General features: G+C 45.9%; 1 protein-coding gene across 3 annotated transcripts in view; it reads left to right on the plus strand.

Annotated features, from left to right (window-relative positions):
• TMC5 (transmembrane channel like 5) overlaps positions 1–21454 on the plus strand; it is a 383751-nt gene that overhangs the window by 140959 nt on the left and 221338 nt on the right. The window contains exon 2 of one of the 3 annotated variants that reach the window (XM_063934400.1): positions 15598–15693. The exons of the other annotated variants lie outside the window; for them this stretch is intronic. The gene's annotated coding sequence lies outside the window, so the exon portion shown is untranslated. The remainder of the gene's footprint in view (positions 1–15597; positions 15694–21454) is intronic. 3 annotated transcript variants of the gene reach the window in all.

Here is a 21454-nt window from a genome sequence, read left to right on the forward strand (position 1 = left end):
GAACCCGCACATCTCTCTCCCAAACCTTCTAAAAATTATACAGGAATTTGGTTTTATTTCCAACTTTAAAGTAAACGATGCTAAAACGGAGGTACTAGACTTTCACTTGCAAGCCCAGTTAAAGGCCTCTTTATGCAGCAACTTCAAATTTGACTGGAAAAAATCCCGCCTGAAATACCTAGGCGTATTCCTCACCAGACAACACTCCCAATTATATAAAGCCAATTACCCTGAACTAATTCATAATGTCACTGGCGATCTCCAGAAATGGTCAGGTCAGTTTATTTCTTGGTCTGGACGGGCCAACGCCCTGAAAATGAACGTCCTGCCTCGTCTCTTATACCTATTCCAGGCGCTCCCGATATGAATACCTTCACAGGTGTTCTCAGATTTGCAGAAGAAATTCTTACACTTTCTGTGGTCAGGCAAGAGACCTCGGGTTCGTTTTAAGACACTTTATAACAGGAACAGAGAGGGTGGACTTGGAGTACCCAACATTAAATTGTATTACTACGCGGCCCACCTATCTCAGGCCGTCCTCTTGCACTCACATACAGCGTCTCGTAGATGGGTTCAATTGGAATCCGAACTTGTTCGTATGAGGTCCATCTCCACCCTCCTCTGGATCCCTCGAACTCACAGACCCCCCGAATGTTCTAATTTCCCATCTATAGCATTTACCATCACACTTTGGGACAGACTCACTAAGACTTTCTCCTTATTGTCCTCCCCCCCCGCTCTTGCACCCCTCTGGGACAATCCGTTGTTCCCTGAAGGTCAGTCCCCACGTACTTTCCAACATTGGCAGACGCTCGACCTGTTGTTTATTAACGACATGGCGCCCTCTCGCTCTTTCCCAGCCTTCTCTGACTTACAGAGTAGATATGAACTCCCTCCACATTGCTTCTTTCAATATCTACAACTACGTAGCTTTCACATAGCATACATACACTCACATAGCTCCTTAACCCGATCACCTCTGGAATCATTATGCTTTCTGCGCTCTCCCTCTAGGGGCCTCCTATCATCTATATACCGCCTCATGCTTACTCATGATCTACCCACATTGACCCCTCATGAAATAGCTTGGGAAACTGAATTACAGGACCACTTGGAGCCAGATACCTGGGAACAGATTAAACAAAACCTAGTCTCCTCAGCGACCTCTATTAGACATAGAGAAAACTCGTTTAAAATTTATGTTCGTTGGTACTTGGTGCCGACGCGTCTGAGTAGAATATTTCCTGCCGCATCGGATAGATGTTGGAGGGGTTGCGGATTGGAGGGTACCCTGCTCCATGTATTCTGGGACTGTCCCGGGATAACATCGCGCTGGAAAGCCATCCGGAAATTGATCTTGCGAATCACCGGAGTGACCGTGCCCTTCTCCCCAACTTTCTTCCTCTTCCCAAGGCCCATCCCTGGAACACCAAGACCCATACAAAGACTCATCTGGCACATTGCGACCGCACTGAGATGTAAGATTGCTTTTCATTGGAAGTCGCACACAGTCCCCTCCATTGCGGCGGTGATCGCGGCTGTATGGGATACATATCATATGGAGTTTCTCTCTAGCGTGATCGAGAGCAGGGCTGGGACCTTCACTGAGGTCTGGTACCCATGGTTGGCACACTTTAAATGCCCCCCCCCCCCCCCCCGTTGACATTCGGTCTCTGATATACTTACATAATGGACATCAAATGTTTGCATTGCTGTACCCCCCCCCCCCCCCCCCCTCCCCTCCTCCCTTTTTCCTTCTGTCTTCCCCATCCCCGTCCTCCTTTGTATTTTGGCAGAAATCTCAATAAACAGTATTTAAAAAAAAAGAATTATTCTGACCAATACTTGAGTTAAACAGGAGGTAAAGAGGAATATAACATTGTATCTGAAACAAAATCCAACAATTTCCTGTGAGCTCTGTTACCACGCACCTGCGTTATGCACTGCTAGACACTTCATATTGAGATCTTAGTGTGGATAAGATGAGTTCCGTATCTAGGGGTCCATGCATCCTGGGAAAGTGACGGACTTGACTAACTAAAACTTCTACTCTGCCGCGTTGCGTTGACATGAAGTCGCATTTCTTTGCCACAACATCATGGAGGGGGATCGGTATCAAAAACTGACAGTACATCCACAGAGGGATCCCGGCCACCGGTGTGCCAGCAGCGGGGCGAGCACTAGCAAGTGTGATGCCCAGTATCCGCCCCCCAGCCACTGCTGAATACCTTAACCCACCAGGGACTGCAGTGGTTAATGTGGCTGGTCAGCTGGTTGCTAGGCAACCGCGTCTGACAGGAGGACTAGCTGGAGGGCACTAGGACCCAGTGCCTCCTAACCAAAAAATGCGGGGATTGGCTGCCCGCAGAGCGGGAGAAGCAGAGGAGGAGTTGGCGCCTAAAAGAGGGAAGTGAAGAGAGAGACCGGAGGAAGCCGCAAGGAGGGACGGAGCCCAGCGCCGCTGACTGCCGCAGCAGTAAGAGGAGAACAGCGGGCGGGAGCCAGAGAAAACCAGCGTGTGCGCTGCTGCCAGCTGCCGGAGGAGTGACGTCACGCCCGGCCGCCGGGTACAAGGCCGCACTGCCCCTGCCACCAGACTCCACACTGCCGCGGAAGAGGCCAGATACAGGGAGCTGCTGCGGGCCAGAGAGAGGAAGAACAAGGGTCACGCTGGAGAGCCTGACCTTCGGCAGGAGAGCACCCAGGAGGAAGCACCCGTGAGGCACAGGTACTTGCACCTCCCCTAGTGTGCCCTCTAGAGTACCCAAGACCCCTTTAGGAACTGCACCACAGTGCCCTGAACCCCAGCACTTCGCATACGGTTGCACCTCCAACCCACGTTCTCCTTGTATGCTCCCCTAATAATTGGACCACCACCGGATCCCCCGACAGAGACATTGCTTTGAGTCACCATAGACTCCAAACCCGGGCAGTCTGTACTTTTCCCCGTTTGCCCTACCCCAGCTGGGGTAGAGAGATACCCTGCAGTGACTATACTGTGTGGACTCACACTGGAACTGCTTTGGGTTATGTGCAGGGCCAGGGGTCCCTTTTTGTTTGAGCCCATAACGCCAACTAGTGGCCTATTGATATACTGCTTAAAGGTTCCTGAAATAGTTTTATTTTCTCTAAATACCTGTTTCAGTGTTGATGTATAACCAAAAGTATTCATGTTAAGGTTGCGATGTGCCTTTTGAAATGTACTAAGTTTACAAACCAGTCGCACAAGTTACTTCAACGGTGACTGCTCTCTCTTTTGTAATAAATCTTCGTGACCGCCTCTCACTGTAGTGATCCTTTGTGCACGTAGGGGTGTTGTCTGTACTGGGGTATCTCCGTCCTTCTGCCCAGGTCCTATACAGGTGTTCCCCCGCAGATTCCAGCAGGCTCCGCACAAGCAGGAACTGGATGACCGGACGGGCCGCAACTGGACAGACGTGAGACTCCAGGTACGCTTTTGCGCATATCACACAAGCCCCTTGCCGGCTCGCTGATCTCACCATGCTATGGGCACGGTGGCTCGCTGCGCTTGCCATAGGTTATATTCATGCCCATGACACTCCCATAACATTCTCCCTCTATGGTTGTTCACGACACCCATAGAGGGAGAAAAGCCTGTGGTGCTGAGATTCCAGCGGCAGTATTCCACCGCTAGCCGGGATCTGGCGTCGGCATTGTGACGTCCGGGATCCCGACTAGCAGTATTGTAACTGTTTCCCCATGGAGGCTGTATAAAGGAGCCCCGAGCCAGGATCTTGGACCAAAAGCAAGGCTTTGCAGAGATCCTTCCCTAGCGTTGGGCCTCTGCTAAGTTTGTGGGTGGCTGAGCCAGGAAGCTCGCCCAGATTGTCGACAATGGCGAATGCCATCCTGACCATTATGGCACTGGATAAGAGCGTGCTGAATTACAGAACTGCTCCCTAATCATTACATACTTTGGCCAAGGTGCAGAGATTAAACACATATTGGCAAATACTGTACCTAAAAGGTTTTCACAGTTAATTCTTGGGGATTGCAAAAACATACTAGTAACCAAAATCTTTCAACCACAGGCAGACCCACATTGAGTGCACAAAGTATATGACCTTATGCCACAATTTGGGCAGTTTCCTGCCCAGTACTAAGTTGAATTAAACTGATATGTGATAGGTGCACTGTATGCAACATACTGTATAGAGCTGAGTTTTCTAAAATTAAGTACAAAGTGTTACCTGCTGGGCATGCTGTAATGCATAAGACCATTCTTAATGCGCTCTGAAAATCACGGCCAGATTTTAATCAGTATGGCAAAAAACGTTCCCCATATAATTCTCTCCAGGGGCGTAACTAGAAATTTTTCTCCCCCAAGCCAAAACATTCCCTGCCCCCCCGCCTCATAATTGGCACTAGTAAATCTGCACGCGCTGCAAAAAAAGGGGCATGTCTTTGCATAAAGGGGTGTGGCATTGCAGGAAAAGACTACCTTATACCCCAGTTTTGCAACCTGCACGCCCAGACGTTGGCCACCACAGGAAAATAAATAATCCTGATTTATGCCCCTTACATTATTTGTCATTTTTCCTCCTTATAGTAATGCCCACTATACATTATGTCACATACTGCAATGGCCCTTAGACATTATGCCACACACAATAATGCCCATGACACAATATGGAACACACCATAATGCCCCCGACACATTATGCCACACACCGTAATGCCTGTGACACATTATGACACGCATCGCAATGACATTATACATTATGTTACACACTGCAATGCTCCTGATACATTATAGTACATACAATGCCTGTGACACATTATGACACACACCGCAATGTCCGTGATACATTATGCCACACCCTGCAATGTCCGTGATACATTATGCCACACACTGCAATGACCCTGAGACATTATACCACATACCACAATGCCCGTGATATAGTATACCACACACCGTAATGCCTGTGACACATTATGACACACACCGCAATGTCCGTGATACATTATGCCACACACTGCAATGCCCCTGAGACATTATACCACATACCACAATGCCCGTGATATAGTATACCACACACTGTAATGCCTGTGATACATACCGCAATGCCCACTGTACCCTATGCCACACACCGCAATGCCCATTATACATTATGCCACACACTGCAATGCCCCTGGGACATTATACCACATACCACAATGCCCGTGATATAGTATACCACACACTGTAATGCCTGTGACACATACCGCAATGCCCATTAAACCCTATGCCACACACCGCAATGCCCGTTATACATTATGCCACACACTGCAATGCCCCTGAGACATTATACCACATACCACAATGCCCGTGATATAGTATACCACACACCGTAATGCCTGTGACACATTATGACACACACCGCAATGTCCGTGATACATTATGCCACACACCGCAAAGCCCATTACACATTAAGTCCTACAGTAAGGCTTCTAATTACTTTTAAATTACCTGATTGTTGCCAGGTGTTTCATGCTCTTGGTTTTATGCACGGTGCCAGGGATTTTCATGCCCAGGGTGTTATGCTCGGCTCGTTGCCAGGGGTTTCATGCACTGGGTGTTATGCTTGTTGCCAGAGGTATCATGTGCTGGGTTTCAAATTTGTTGCCAGGGGATAATATTTGTTGCCAGGTGTATCATGCACTGGGTGTCATGCTCGTTGCTAGGGGGTAATGCTTTTTGCCATGGATTTCATGAGCTGGGTGTTGTGCTTGTAACCAGGGGGTAATGCTTGTTACTAGGCCTGTGCTCCCAGTGTCACATATGCCCCCAGTGCCAGATATCCCCCCACAGTGCCAGATACACATATGCCCCATATGCCCCCCCAGTGCCAGCTACACACATACCCTCAGTGCCAAATATGCCCCCCCCCCAGTGCCAGGTACACATATACCCCAAGTGCCAAATATGTCCCCCCAGTGCCAGCTACATATATACCCCCAGTGCCAAATATGCCCCCCAGTGCCAGGTACAGATATTCCCCCCATTGCCAACTATGCCCCCCAGTGCCAGGTACACATATACCCCCCCCCCCCAGTGCCAGGTACAGCTATACCCCCCATTGCCAAATATGCCCCCCCAGTGCCAGGTACACATATATCCCCCCCCAGTGCCAAATATGCCCCCCCCCCCAGTGCCAGGTACACATATGCCCCTAGTGCCAGGTACACATATACCCCCCAATGCCAAATATGCCCCCCAGTGCCAGGTACACATATACCCCCCAGTGCCAAATATGCTCCCCCAGTGCCAGGTACACATATAACACACACCCCCCCCCCCCCCCCCCCAGTGCCAAATATGCTACCCCAGTGCCAGGTACACACATACCCCCCCCCCTTCCCAGTGCCAAATATGCTCCCCCAGTGCCAGGGACACCCCCCTCCCCCGCTGCTGTGCGTTTCGGGAAGGACACGGGAGGGCACAGTGTGCGCCTCCAAGCGATCGCAGTGGCTGCGGGGCCCTAGTTACGCCACTGATTCTCTTATCATAAAGAAGTCAATAAAATCCACAGAAATTTCTAAAAAGTCACAGGAACCCCATACTCAATTTGAAATAGTTCAAAATATTCTTAGCGTTTCTGCAAAACAAAACAAAAAGCCAGCCCACCCCTAGTTATCCCTTAGCAACGCCAAAATTCATCTCCGGCTGTGTGGTTAATTTTTACTGAAGTCTCTGAAAAAACCAGAAGCACAGAAATGGCAATGCTATAATGAGTGCACTTGCTATACAGTTATACATAAACTTTATGTACCTGGAATTCAAACTCAGTCAATGGTATTGGATCCAGGGTACAGTATGTATAATTTATGCTTCTTTTCTCTTGCTTTAGTAGAAACAATTGCAGAAATGGATACTTCTCATTAAATTATAACAACATGCAAAAACAAAAATTAGATCAGCTTTCCTACCGTGCGTTTATGTGCTGACTGACAAAGTCTAAATGCAGTCTGGTTAAACACATACATAGGAGATCCGTATCATAGTTTAAGCTATTTTCTTTGGAAATTCTTTGAAAGCCTGTTTGCGTTCACTGTTGCATTCTACTAGCAGTTTACAAACCTAAAGTCTAGACAACAGAGAAACAAGTCCCTGAAAACAAGTCCCTGAAAACCCAAAGGGGTCAGTTTACTATCTGGCGCTTTTCAAGTCTGTCGCGTCTTCAGTAGTTACAGATGTTTAATTTAACATCTTCGCTGCAGATGACAAGTAGCATACAGTATATACCTAAGCTGTGGATGACAAATCCCATTTGTCATCAACAGTTCCCGCAGCCACAAAAACAAAAAAATGACCATCCCCACCGGTCTGAATGGCCTGAATTGTCCAGCAAACTCGCCTGACCTGAACCCCATAGAGAATCTATAGGGCATTGCCAAGAGAAAGATGAGAGACATGAGACGGAACAATGTAGAAGAGCTGAAGGCCGCTATTGAAGCATCCTGGTCTTCCATAACACCTCAGCACTGCCACAGGCTGATAGAATCCATGCCACGCCGCATTGAGGCAGTAATTTATGCAAAAGGGGCCAAACCAAGTACTGAGTACATATGAATGATTATAGTTTTCAGAGGGCCAACATTTCTTTATTTAAAATCCTTTTTTATTGATTTTATGTAATATTCTAATTTTCTGAGATTTTGGATTTAGGGTTTTCTTAAGCTGTAAGCTACAATCATCAAAATTCTAACAAATAAAGGCTTGAAATATCTCACTTTGCATGTAATGATTCTATATAATATATTAGTTTCACCTTTTAAGTTGAATTACTGAAATAAATGAACTTTTGAACGATATTCTAATTTTCTGAGTTTCACCTGTAATATTGTAATATGTTTTATGTATATGGGCGGGAGGACACTATGGGTCTGATTCTGATTTGAAAATTGTTAGAATTGCTGCTGCGTCCTTGCATGCAACAGCAGTGCTAACATATGCTAATGCAGCAGGAAGCAATACATAGAAATAGATATCTTCTGCATGCATGTGTGGTCCACTGCTGCGTCCGAGGATGCAGCATTAGATCACTCTGTGACACCATTGGCCAGCTAAATAATCTTCTGATTACACATACTGCCAGACACCGCTCCATAACCAAGGCCAGGAAATCTGCGTCAGTGGGCACAGACCCTGGCCTCAGTATTCCCTGAAAATGGGGACAACACCTCATTTTTGAAAATGCTGGCTGGAACCCCTCCCTCCCCCCCTCTCCGCCCCCAAACTGCTACAACCTGATTGTTGAGCACTGCTAGCACAATCACAGGACTCGTTTTACACATGCGCAGATCACCCACCATCGGATTAGTATGTGAATCATTGGGCTTACTAACTAACCAGAATCAGGCCCTGTGTACCCCCTTATGCCTAATATTGCACTTGTACATGTGGGGACTCTCACATTTAGAAAAAGGGAGTGCCTTCTTTCCAATGATGCGTTACTCTAGTAGCTATTGTTTGGTGATCACAAGTTATCGCTAGACATACTTTTTTCATACAAGGGCAAGAGGGCACTATGTACCCCCTTACACCCATAATTGCACCTGTACACATGGAGACACCCACACTTGAAAAAGGGGAGACCTCGCTTTCAAATGATGCAGCCCTTTAGCAGCTATTGTTTGTTAATCACCTACAATCACCAGACAATATCACACAATGCTACAAAAACACCTAACCATATGCTTCTAATGGGTAGTTATATAAGTATTATTTCAGTTCCTCTGTGATATTTGCATTGCACGCATACTTGCCTACTTTTGAAAAAGCATTTCAGGGAGATGTGAAAGTAACACCTATCAGTGCGGACATCTGAGAGGGGTGTGGTTCGTTTTATCGACAGTATCTAGGTCGACAATGTTTAGGTCGACCACTATAGGTCGACAGTCACTAGGTCGACATGGATGGAAGGTCGACAGGGTTTCTAGGTCGACATGTGCTAGGTCGACAGGTCTAAAGGTCGACATGAGGATTTTTTTCTTCTTTGGTGTCGTTTTCTTCGTAAAGTGACCGGGATCCCAAATTAGTGCACCGCGTCCCCTCGCATGGCTCGCTTCGCCCGCCATGCTTCGGGCATGGTGCCTTCGCTCCGCTACCGCTTCGCTCGGCACACTTTACCGTTCCAATCGTAGTCCACGTGGATCGTTAAGTATGAAAAAATAAAAAAAAATAAAAAAATTGAAAAACTCATGTCGACCTTTAGACCTGTCGACCTAGAAACCCTGTCGACCCCTTCCATCCATGTCGACCTAGTGACTGTCGACCTATAGTGGTCGACCTAAACATTGTCGACCTAGACACTGTCGATCTTCAGACCGGATCCCATCTGAGAGACGCGTCATAAACATGACTAACATCCATATGTAAATGAGCCCCAAAGTTTGTAAGATCTACTTGTTAATGAAAAGGCAGTGATAATTTTCAGGAATTCTTTGTGTATTGTGTATTACAAGAGGTTCCATATACTGTAAATGGTCACGGGAAACCTTATTTAAAATATATGTAGCCATAGGGATCATTGTGCTTTATAACCAATGCAGGGACATGGCACTGATAATAAGCCCATTTCAATTTATGTATCGCTGACTTTTTCATTTTTCCCAAGAAAGTAACAGCTGCATAATGGGGGTAAGGTGCAATCAGGGAGATTGATGGACTATTCCGGAAGTGAGGGAGATTGCTACTATTTCAGGGAGTCTCCTGCAGAATGAGGGAGGGTAGGCAACTATGACTGCACGCATAAAACATGGCACACAGTCATTATACAATATATGTACCAAATTCCATAACAGCAATGCAGGTTTCAATGCAGTCTACTGATAGTGATAGATTACGTTTATCTAGCATGTGCTATTTTATTCTGAAATTAATTTTATTTACCTTTGATTTGTCTTTTGGCATTGATTAATCTCAAGATACCTTTTTTAATTTGTGCCTTTAATGAGACTTTTTTTAAAGGGGGCCTCACAAAATAGTTGAGCAAGAGGATTATCTTGCAGTTTAGCTCACACACACATATAAAAGTAGAGCCAGATGTATACATGGTGGTCAGATGCACTCATTTGAAGATGGAGGTATAGGAAAATACAAAGGTGCATGCAGAGTCTTGGGGTAATGGACAGAGGTAGAAACACAGGGGGAAGGCAAAGGAGGAGAATGCAGATAACAGCAATTAGCTAAAGCAGGGGGAGAAAGAGTGGTGCAATTAGCTAAAGCAGAGGGAGAAAGAGTGGTGCAGTTGGCTAAAGCAGGGGGAGAAAGAGTGGTGCAGTTAGCTAATGCAGGGGGAGAAAGAGTGGTGCAGTTAGCTAATGCAGGCGGTGAAAGAGTGGTGCAGTTAGCTAAAGTAGGGGGAGAAAGAGTGGTACAGTTAGCTAATGCAGGGGGGAAAAAGAGTGGTGCAGTTAGCTAATGCAGGGGGAAAAAGAGTGGTGCAGTTAGCTAATGCAGGGGGAAAAAGAGTGGTGCAGTTATAGTGTTCACTCTAGGAGTGAAAAGGGGCAGGGCGCCGGACTCAAGGGGGCACATGTGCGCGCGCGTCGAAGCCGCGCGCGCGCCCGAAATGGGGGCGCGGCCACGCAAATTAGGGGGCGTGGCCACACCTCCGTCATTTTAGGGGGCGGTGCGGCCCACAGACGCTACTATAGAGAGCGTCTGTGGCCGCCGACGTCACTGTTGGGGGCGTGCCCAGCACCTCCGTCGGTGCTGGGCTTCCCCCAGCCCTCTCCCAATGCGTGAATGGATGCCTCGCGCATGCGCACGGCATCTATACACGCCGGGAGGGCAGGGAGCGGGCGGCTGTTCTAGCAGGGCGCCGCAAAAGGGGCAGGGCGGGTTTTGCCTGTTAAAAAAACGGGCAGGGCACGGCGCCCTGCTAAAACAGCCGAGACTGAACACTACAGTTAGCTAATGCAGGGGGAGAAAGAGTGGTGCAGTTAGTTAAAGTAGGGGGAGAAAGAGTGGTGCAGTTTGCTAAAGCAGAGGGAGAAAGAGTGGTGCTGTTAGCTAAAGCAGGTTTGTACTTGGCTTATCCTTTGTTTATCCTATAAGCAGACACCTGTGGTTACCATTAAAACTAAACATACTTCATCGCCAGGACACTAGTAGTTACTAATTGCTTCCAGTAGAAAAATACTTTATTTAATTGAATAAAGCAGTTTTGCACTGTCTACCTATGCTATTGTCATCCTGAGACGGTGATAAGATAATTGTGGGGTACACAATCCTTTGCAAATAGGATATTCCGTGGGGCTATCGCAGACAAAACGTTTCTTTAATCTGTTTTTCGCATACTTTACGACTTGTCTCTCTACAATAATATGCATTTAAGTTTAACACTGTTCCATTTATTGTGCAAATATATGAATTACCTATACACTCTATGGAGGTAATGCATGCCATACATCTAAGGGGCAGTATTGATCTGATCCAGGTCGTTTCTGAAAATCTTCAATTTTTCGGGGGATCAGCGAGATCCTACATGTTAAAAATCCCAGACTCTCATTTTTGGGTAGGAATTGGTGAATCAAGTATTTCCAACATGTTGGACTTTGCCGATGACTCAATACAGGCACTGGCAGAACAGAGAATAGCCTTGATAGATGCCAGATGTATGGGCCCTTGAAAGTTTATATGTACATTTACTGGATTTTGTTGCATTGGGCAAATAAGGAGATACATTTTTGTTTCAAATTGTTGTTGTTATTTTTATTATTCATATTAATATTATTTTTATTATTATTATTTTATTATTATTATTATTATTATTATGCTTAGTGCGTTAGGATTCCATACTAAAGTCTTAAGCAGTCCATACATCAACAAGCCCGATTCCTCAATCTACGATTCTCCATTGATCTGCAAAGTCCATTAGTCCAACATGTTAGAAATCTTCCTCCTTGAGGATTTCGATCATGCATGTTGGATTTTGTAGATTTTTTGTGCCAATTGATTGTTGATGTATGGGCAGCTTAACTTGCTTTCACAATTCCCTCTGCGTCTGCGGCTGAATGAAATGCGCAGTCGTTCCTGCACAACATACCACAGTGCTGATTGCAGAGCATCTTTTGTTGGCATAGTCACCTCTCTCCATTACTGGAAATACTCCTCATTGAGTAACACTACACCCATCTATTTGTTGACTCTTTTCTGTGCCATAAAAATATGGATATATATTATGGAAATATAAAAATATTTGCAGTACAACCTGAATACACTTTATTGCAACAAGATAAAGGTTATGTTTACTTAACAAGACAATGAGGAGCATTGCATAAAGGCCTGTAATCTCTGTTATCCCTTTTCCTTTCATTAATATTTGCATTCCAGTAGAGCATATGTATGAAATGCTTTCAGTTGTTGCTAAAATTAAACATCTATAAATACAATAAGCGGCATTTCCAGTTACGCAATACGTATTTTTATACCTTCCGTTAAATGTTGAAAAGATTTCCCGGTGGTTACTTTTCTGTAGTATAGAAACTTTTGACTTTTTTGATTAGCACTTTAGTATGGATGTCCATGCATTCATCTCACCCTCCAGTGACGTGCGATGGGGTGAGGCAGGTGAGGCAGAGCCTTTCCTGTCATATTAACATTTGTGCCAGAGTTTTTACTGTATACAGTATATGAAAAATATAAAGAATATGTTTGAAATATCTTATTTGCATTATTCTAATCATTTTTATAGCCAAAACTGTGGAGTAAAAAGTCTATAGACTGCCTCACCTGCTTATCTTTTCAGAACATCTCTAATCAAAACTCACAAAATTTTCAGGAGTTTATACTGCTGCACCTGTGTATAATGCTCAAATATTTTGTGTAAATCTGGCTTTGTTGCAAGCCAGTGCCTCCTGAGCAATTTAGCTCACCGCACGTCCCTGTCACCGTCACTCTCCTTCCGCAGTTTCACATAGCCCCCTGCTGTGAGACAAACTAAGTACCCTAGGGCTGCATAGAAGTGCCTCTAGGCATTGGACTTACAGCCCAACCATCCCAATTTCGGCAGAACATTTATGATGTCAGCGAACTGTGCCACTGTCCTGCAATCAGGACATTCTTCCAGTTGTGCAGTATCCTTATCCTTTTTCTTACTTTAATAATCTTCAACTGCACCAAATCCAGCAGTCTACTGCCACCTGATACTTATTTCAGTGTCACCTGCTGATGTAGCTATGTTTTATTTTCCCTGTACTTGTCCTATATTGTCTTCAACTCTAAGTTGCTGTTTTCCTGTTTTCATAATTTATGTACTCTGTAATTGGGTGCTGCAGAACCCTTGTGGCGCCATATAAATAAAGGATAATAATAATAAATAATATTTCGAGGTATTTCCAATGCTTTTAAAATTGGTCATATAATAATAATAATTATTATTATTATTATTACTATTATTTATATAGCATATGTTAGTATTTTGCTAAGGAGAAATATATTTAGAGGCAGATTCAATCACAATAGCTGAATTCTGCTTGCATCTCTATAGACTGCGGCTACTCGCTCTTAATTGAATTTTCCCCTTAGGGTATTACCTTACATTTTCAATGCTACTTGATGAGCTGTATAAATTGGTATGCAGTCAGTATGGTGACAATCTCTATGTCAACACCAGAATGGCAGCAATTATATCAGCATGTAACATGTTGGCTTCTGAAATATGTTGACAAAATGTTGATATATGACGCACTGACATAAGTGTTAGGATTAGGCTTACATAAAAATGGATTGTCGACACTGACCATGTTGACATGGCGAACATGAATGTTGACATGCTGAATATGTCTACATGTCTGTCGATATTACCATGTCAACATTATCATTTTGTAATTTTAAATTTCAATATTGTCACTGTTAACCTAATATACTGAACACTGAATTGTATATAAACAAATGAAGTAAAGCATAGCTCCCTACATTTCGGAAAATGGAATTGGTACTTTGTGTGCACACCGAAACTGCGTGGTTTCCTGAGGTGCTGGGCTTCCTGAGTTGCTGGGCTGGCCCCAGCCTTTCTCTTTACTGTTTAGATCAGGGGTGGGCAATTATTTCAGCTGAGGGTCCACTTGACACATTCCTGTCAGTATTCGAGGGCCGCACACAAAATAGCAGCCCCCCCCTCCATGCGCCAAAAATATAGGGACGTGGCCAAAAAATCATACAGATTCATATTAGGCTGCACAATAGTCTCCATTATTTAAATGATGCCACACAGTAGCGTCACTTACACACATTACAGCAGGTAGAGCTCTCTTTTACACACTGTGGGTGGGGGTGGGGGGAGGGTTTGGGTTAGGCTGCGAGGAGTGGAGGTTAGGGTTGGGCACCGCCCTCGGAGGGTTAGGGTTAGGCTACTGGGGGAAGGGCCCTAGGTTTAGGCAACCATGGGGGGTGGTTAGGGTTAGGCACCAAGGGAGGAGGTTAGGGTTAGGTTGCGGGGAGGGAGGGTTAGGGCGTTGGGAAGAAGGGAGAACACCCCTTACTCAGTTTCGAGATATCGGGATCCCAGCGTCGGTATTTTGAACGACGGGATCCCAAGTGGCGGTGAATCATACTGATCCAACACATACACAGAGCTACATATACAGAGTTACACAGACACATATACAGAGTTACATATACATAGTTACACAGACACATATACAGAGTTACACAGACACATATACAGAGTTACAGACATACAGTATACATAGAGTTACACAGACACATATAGAGCTACAGACACATATACAGAGCTACAGACACATATACAGAGCTATAGACACATATAGAGTTATACAGAGACATATACATATACAGACACATACACAGAGTTACAGGCACATTATCATTTACAGTTACACAGACATAATATAATTTATGGTCCCTCATACCTTAAATGAAAGACTGTCACTGCATGAAAACTTTGACTTCTTTGGAAGCCCATCATCCTACCTGCCATTCATAATAAAGTGCAGGAGCATCAGGGCTGTGCTCCGTGCTGGATAGCCCCGCCCCCTGCAGGGACACTACTTCCTCCTTTCTTCTTTCTGATAATCAGGGATTTCCCATTAAAGGAGGGGGGCCCAGGACACATGCCCCGAGGAGACCCCTGCTACTGAGAGCCCACCATTCTCCGCACGGCAAAGCAGTCCTTCCCCCTGTCTCAGAGGCGGAGCTTCGCCTGGCTGGCTGGGTGAGTGAGAATAGCAGGGGGAGGAGGAGCTGCGCTGACGGAGAAGGGGGAGAGATCACATAGTGCCGGCTGCGGCAACAGAGCCGCGCTGCCGCAGGCATTAGCTCGCAGCCGCTGCTGGTGACCTGGGCTGGAAGGGCCGCTTGTCATTGCATGCAGGTGGGAGGCAGCGGGCCGGGCAGGATCGGTTCGCGGGCCGCATCCGGCCCGCGGGCCGTATTTTGCCCACCCCTAGTTTAGATGCTGCATGCACATGCGCAGTGGACTCTGCAACTCACTGGTGGGACAGCGGGACAGGGCATCCCAAAAAACTGCACTGCCCCATCAATTTAATTATTTCATGGCACCCCTAGGTCAGAAATTTAGAAAGAAAGATTAAATTAAGTAAACTGTGTTTATATGTCATCCTTAGGTTCAGTGATGTGGTGAGGGACAAGATTTGCTTCTGTTTGTCTACATATTGTATGATTGGCAGCCACCAGCACTGGTTTTTCCTATTACACTGACCGTAAGTAATTTTAAATGGTCCTGATCCACCAATCCAAGGCACGCCTGCAAGTGCCCTGAGGCACCCCAGGGTGCAGTTTGAGAATCACTGGCCTATGATATTACACATTATATATGTTTTTCCAGTTTCAAATGAATTAGTATTGGTTCCAAGGCCCTAAATGTTTTATTAGTTGTACTAGGGGAGGACTGTACCCCTTAGTTACTCAGGTGTCTGCATAGATCTACAGTATATCTCCCCACTATATACTTGCATTGTGCCTCTCTTTCCAGTATGTGCACGCTAATACATACAGTAAAGGTGTATATGCATGGAAATAATAATAGCAGTTCAGAATAGTTTATGTATATTTTTTAAGAATAACTGGCAGAAAACTAATTTGAAATTATGGAAGGAGCCTTTTGTCCCTTTACTGTATACTAGAAACTTAGACTCTCATTCAGGTTGGATCGCAAAACGTAATCTAACCGCTAAAATGACAAAGATGATGGGGGTACATGCGCAGGGCCCGTCCTGCGCGGGCGCCTGCATTTACTGCGGGCAACCCACAGAAAATGCGAATGCCTCTGCCTGTTAATCAGGCAGAGGCGGTGGCGGGGCGGGAAAGGGGGTGGCAACACTCCGTTTATTTGGCAGAGATGAAGCGTTGCCGAAGGTGGCGTCTGAGAAACGGTTGCGGCGGCAGACGAATGGAGCGCGTGTCGTGGGCGTGATCGGGGCAGCTGCATGACATCACATGCAGCCACTGCGATCACAAAGATGGCGTCGGGCCTCCTGCAGTCGCAGCTAGGCTATGCCAGCAGGAGACATCAACAAATTCTGTGGTACGACCGTGGTCGCAGGGTGGAGGCGGCGGGTAACATGCTGGGTGGCCTTGCCCTGAGATGGGCGGCCCCCAGCATGCGATCAAAAGGATTACAAATTCTGCTAATATGCAGAATTTGCAATCCTTACTGAATAAGGTCCTTAGTGTAGTCCAATGGCCCCTATGACACACAGAGAAATTGCTTACACTGACTAAACTTCTGTGTCATAGCTTAAAATAAGGAGGAAATTCACTTTTATACAATTACCCATTATGGCTCATGTTCACTAATTATTTGCAGTCTTTATTATGGCCAGCTCAGGGAAATACACACGTTGTACATAGGTGTATGCTGTTATTCCGTGCAGGCTATGAGCAGCCTTGAGGAATGTAACTGCTGCCCATATGTAGTACGCACTCTGACGAAGCCGCTCACAGAGCACCACACCTTTTGTCAGTGGTGAAACTAGTCAAGTTGCTATCCGGCTCCCCAGTACTTCTTTAGTCTATCGCCTTTAGTAAACATTTTGCAGTATATGTTTCCTGTGATTTTCTTGACTGGAATTAGTGAGGCTGTTTCTTTTTGTGATTGGGTTTAATAGTTTGGATTAATTTATAGGATGTGTAAAGTGTGTTGGAAAATCAAGATAGCCCATATTTCATATCTTTATGAATAACCTTCATTGCTTTATTTGTAATGAATCACATGCATGCAAATAAGCAAATGGCACCACAATGGGGATGGGCACCTTGTATCGTTAGGCCCCAGTGTGATTTGCAGGGCTAGTTAGTTATATTGGTCCCGCCCCTTCATGCAGCTAGTGTAGAGTGGGTTGGTCCCTCAGGGGTAGTATCTCGGTACTCAGAACCTCACTTACTGCGCCTTCTCAATGCACACCACAAAATACCTTGGTTTTTTACTGGTGCCCTGGATGGTCTGCCGGTCCCACATCATTAACTATTACTATTATCCTCTTTCAGAAGATGCCAGTGTAAACTAAAGTGCATATGGGTGTGTGCGGACGCGGACAAATCTTAAAATGTGTATAACTGGAATGTCCGATCACTGAAAACTACTTTGTGCCTCATCCCTTTGTGGGGTAGCAAAAGGACTTAGTGACTTGATAGGTGTCATTCTCACAAACATCTCACCTACATAATGGCTGCCTTATTATTTATTTATTACTAATTACTTATATAGCGCACACATATTCCGCAGCACTTTACAAAGAATATTTGGCCATTCACATTAGTCCCTGCCCCAGTGGAGCTTACAATCTATATTCCCTACCACATGTACACGCACACACATTCATACTAGGGTTACTTTTGTTGGAAGCCAATTAGCCTGCCAGTATATTTTTGGATTGTTGGAGGAAACTGAAACACCTGGAGAAAACCCACACAAGCACAGGGAGAATATACAAACTCCACACATTTAGGGCCATGGTGGGAATCGCACCCATTACCTCAGTGCGGTGATGCAGTAATGCTGCCTTCAGTGTACATAGAAGTCACATAAAGTTTTCAGTACGTACCTCAGCCTAGTATCACCTCAGTCCAAAAATAATATAGTTTTAGTGATCATTATCTTCAAAAGAAATCAATAGTTAACTTAGTGTGATAAAAGTTACATATTCCCAGGTAACTATATTTAAAAACATTCTGTTCTGGGAAGAACGACACAAGCAAATAACACACAACTAACTGTCACTATAATATATTGTATTTATAATGTATTGAGGTTTATTTAAATACTATATCTTATCTTGAGTGCTCTCTATTGTGTTATCAGAATGTGTCCTATAGGTTTAGCAAATATTTGCATAGGTCTCTGAATATGAATTTCAGCACACATTCACTTGGTAAATAACAGGCAAGTGCTAATACCGTACCTAACTGTGTACATTGTGCAGGAAACATTATAAGAGACTACAACTGGAGATTTTTATGAATTGTGTCACACCATCTCAGTGTTACGCCCTTTATTATCAGAGGGCACTGACTGCCGGAAACAGTAATTTCTCACATTATGAAAATTCAACAAAGTCTTTGGCGCAGGTGATAAACCTGGTGGCATTATGTGTCACCGGCAAAGCACCCCAATGTGTATGGGCGAACCTGTTTATTAAGTATCGTGGTGATGACTGCTCTGAAGCCTGATATTTGAAATAATATTCATTATTCAAATAAACTAATATTTAGTCAGCCATGTACACAACAAATAACACCATATAGTGCAGAGCTTGACAAATAATTTTTTCAAAATCTAGGAGCCAGGATGAAAGTGTAGGAGCCAGACCACCGTCGCCCCCCCATAAATAAACAACAACTGCCCCCACCCTCGCAGCCACATTACTGTGCAGCCTCCCCCCACCTGCCAGGAACCCAACCCCCATGGCCACACAGCTATGGAAGTACCTGAAGGCAAACCACCCCACCGCATTCACCCCACGGGCAAATAAACCCCCCTGTCATGACTAAGGTTTTTGTGAACCCGGTGCTAGCGAAGTCTGCGCGGGCGACTGGAGGACTACACGAATACCACCACTGACCTGGTTTTGGAAGTGTTGTGGACTCGGGGTCTCTTCCGGTGACTGGGAAGAGGAACCGCGGCAGAGATGGCCGAATCCAGGTTCTCCTCATGCAGGATGAGGTCGGCAGACAGGAAGCACGTGTGGGCGCTGAAGGTCTCCTGAAAGACAGAACTGGAAAGGCGCTGATGAATCAGTGAAGAATAACAGGTACAACTGTGCTAAAGGGCACGGGGTGCTTGGGGACACTGAGGTGCTTGGAGACACTGAGGTGCTTGGAGACACTGAGGTGCTTGGAGACACTGAGGTACTTGGAGACACTGAGGTACTTGGAGACACTGAGGTGCGTAGAGGCACTGAGGTGCGTAGAGGCACTGAGGTGCGTAGAGGCACTGAGGTGCGTAGAGGCACTGAGGTGCGTAGAGGCACTGAGGTGCGTAGAGACACTGAGGTGCGTAGAGACACTGGGGTGCGTAGAGACACTGGAGTGCGTAGAGACACTGGGGTGCTGAGGCACGGAGGCACGGAGGTGCTGGAAGCACGGAGGTACTGAGGCACGGAGGTGCTGAGGCACGGAGGTGCTGAGGCACGGAGATGCTGGAAGCACAGAGGCACGGAGGTGCTGGAAGCACGGAGGTACTGAGGCACGGAGGTGCTGAGGCACGGAGATGCTGAGTCACGGAGGTGCTGGAAGCACGGAGGCACGGAGGTGCTGGAAGCACTGAGGTACTGAGGCACGGAGGCACGGAGGTCCTGAGGCACGGAGGTACTGAGGTGCTGAGGCACGGAGATGCTGAGTCACGGAGGTGCTGGAAGCACGGAGGCACGGAGGTGCTGGAAGCACGGAGGTACTGAGGCACGAAGGCACGGAGGTACTGAGGCACGGAGGCACGGAGGTCCTGAGGCACGGAGGTACTGAGGCACAGAGGTGCTGAGTCACGGAGATGCTGGAAGCACGGAGGCACGGAGGTGTTGGAAGCACGGAAGTACTGAGCTCTGGAGATCCCAACTACAACAGTAGTAAAACTGAAACACGACAGCTGTGGTTTTCAGTGGAGAACATGGAATTCAGTACTGTGCCTTTAAGACGAAACATTGCAGCTGTGCCTTTACATTGAGACTCAGGGAAATGGTGAAATCAAATGGCAACACACAAGTAACCATACAGGAACAAGGGAACAGAGTTTCCACAGGAACTTAGGTACAATGGTTACCTTAAGGGAGCTCAGCATAAAGACTCTCACAAGGCTGTATGTGACACGAGGAACTGGCCCAGATTCCAACTCAGCCTCCTGATTTATACTTCCTGGTCCTTGATGATTGGTGGGCAGGATTAGGTGATGTCACTGTCATGTGACTACTCTAGCCAAGGCTGTGATGTAGAATGAGGCCTAGCAGGCCAAGAGAACACTGAAGCCTGGACTTCTGCAAAACACAGGATGCTTGCTTTTAGATTACTGAATTCAGCCTCACACAGGAGATCACCACAGGTGGAGCTGATTACCTCTCAGGCAGAGAACTCAGGAAACTCAGTGCTGACAAGCTGTTTAACTCCGTGAGTGAAAAGACACAGGATCCAGGACAGAAAGCAGGGGTAAGTCACCAAATATGAGAATTACAGTCAGGATTGTGACAGTATCCCCCTCTTCGAGGGTGGACTCCGGACACCCATCTAATCTTAGGGGAACTTGAGAAATTCATACAGAAGAATTTAGGACCTTCGTTGATGCCTCTTCTTCTTATGGGAACGTTTAGTTTTGACCAAGGACCGCGGGATCTCCTGTAAAGAAAAACCTTCCTTAGAAAACATGGGGGCTCCCAAGAAAGGAGTAGCATCATGGACTGGATCAAATTCAGAGTCTGAGTCCAAGTCTAATGGAAGATATGAATCTCCCATAAATACACAGTTTGCAGATGAAAATGAGGTGCACTGGAGATTTAAATTCTCTGGGCTAGGAGAGACTCCAACATGAGCAATTTTAATGGTCGGATTCTTACTGAAGGAGATTCTTAGATTATCCCTGGGAGGACAGCACAAACTTCCTTCTGCATTCCCTTTAGAGCCTGATTTCTTTACCGAGTCAGATTCCATAGGTTTAGGACCAAATTCTTTAACCACAGCATTACTAAAATTCTGTAAGTCATGGAACACAGGATCATTACTCTCAAAAAGCATGTTGGCCCACTCCAAAGCTCTTCCTCTGAATGCCAGGAACAGATATCGAGTAACGTTGGAAGGAGTTACTGCACCTGAAGGATCAGACTCCATCCGAGACAGAAATTGTTCAACCAAAGCGGCATATTGCAGTAAATCTCCATCGAAGTAAATAGGTGGTAAACCATCAGACGAAAGCTTAGAGGCTGAAACTGGAGAAATCTTTGACTGGACGAGTAGGACTGGATTGGATCCGGGGATGCTTGA

Source organism: Pseudophryne corroboree, chromosome 7 (genome assembly GCF_028390025.1).
Source record: "Pseudophryne corroboree isolate aPseCor3 chromosome 7, aPseCor3.hap2, whole genome shotgun sequence".
NCBI lineage: Eukaryota > Metazoa > Chordata > Amphibia > Anura > Myobatrachidae > Pseudophryne > Pseudophryne corroboree.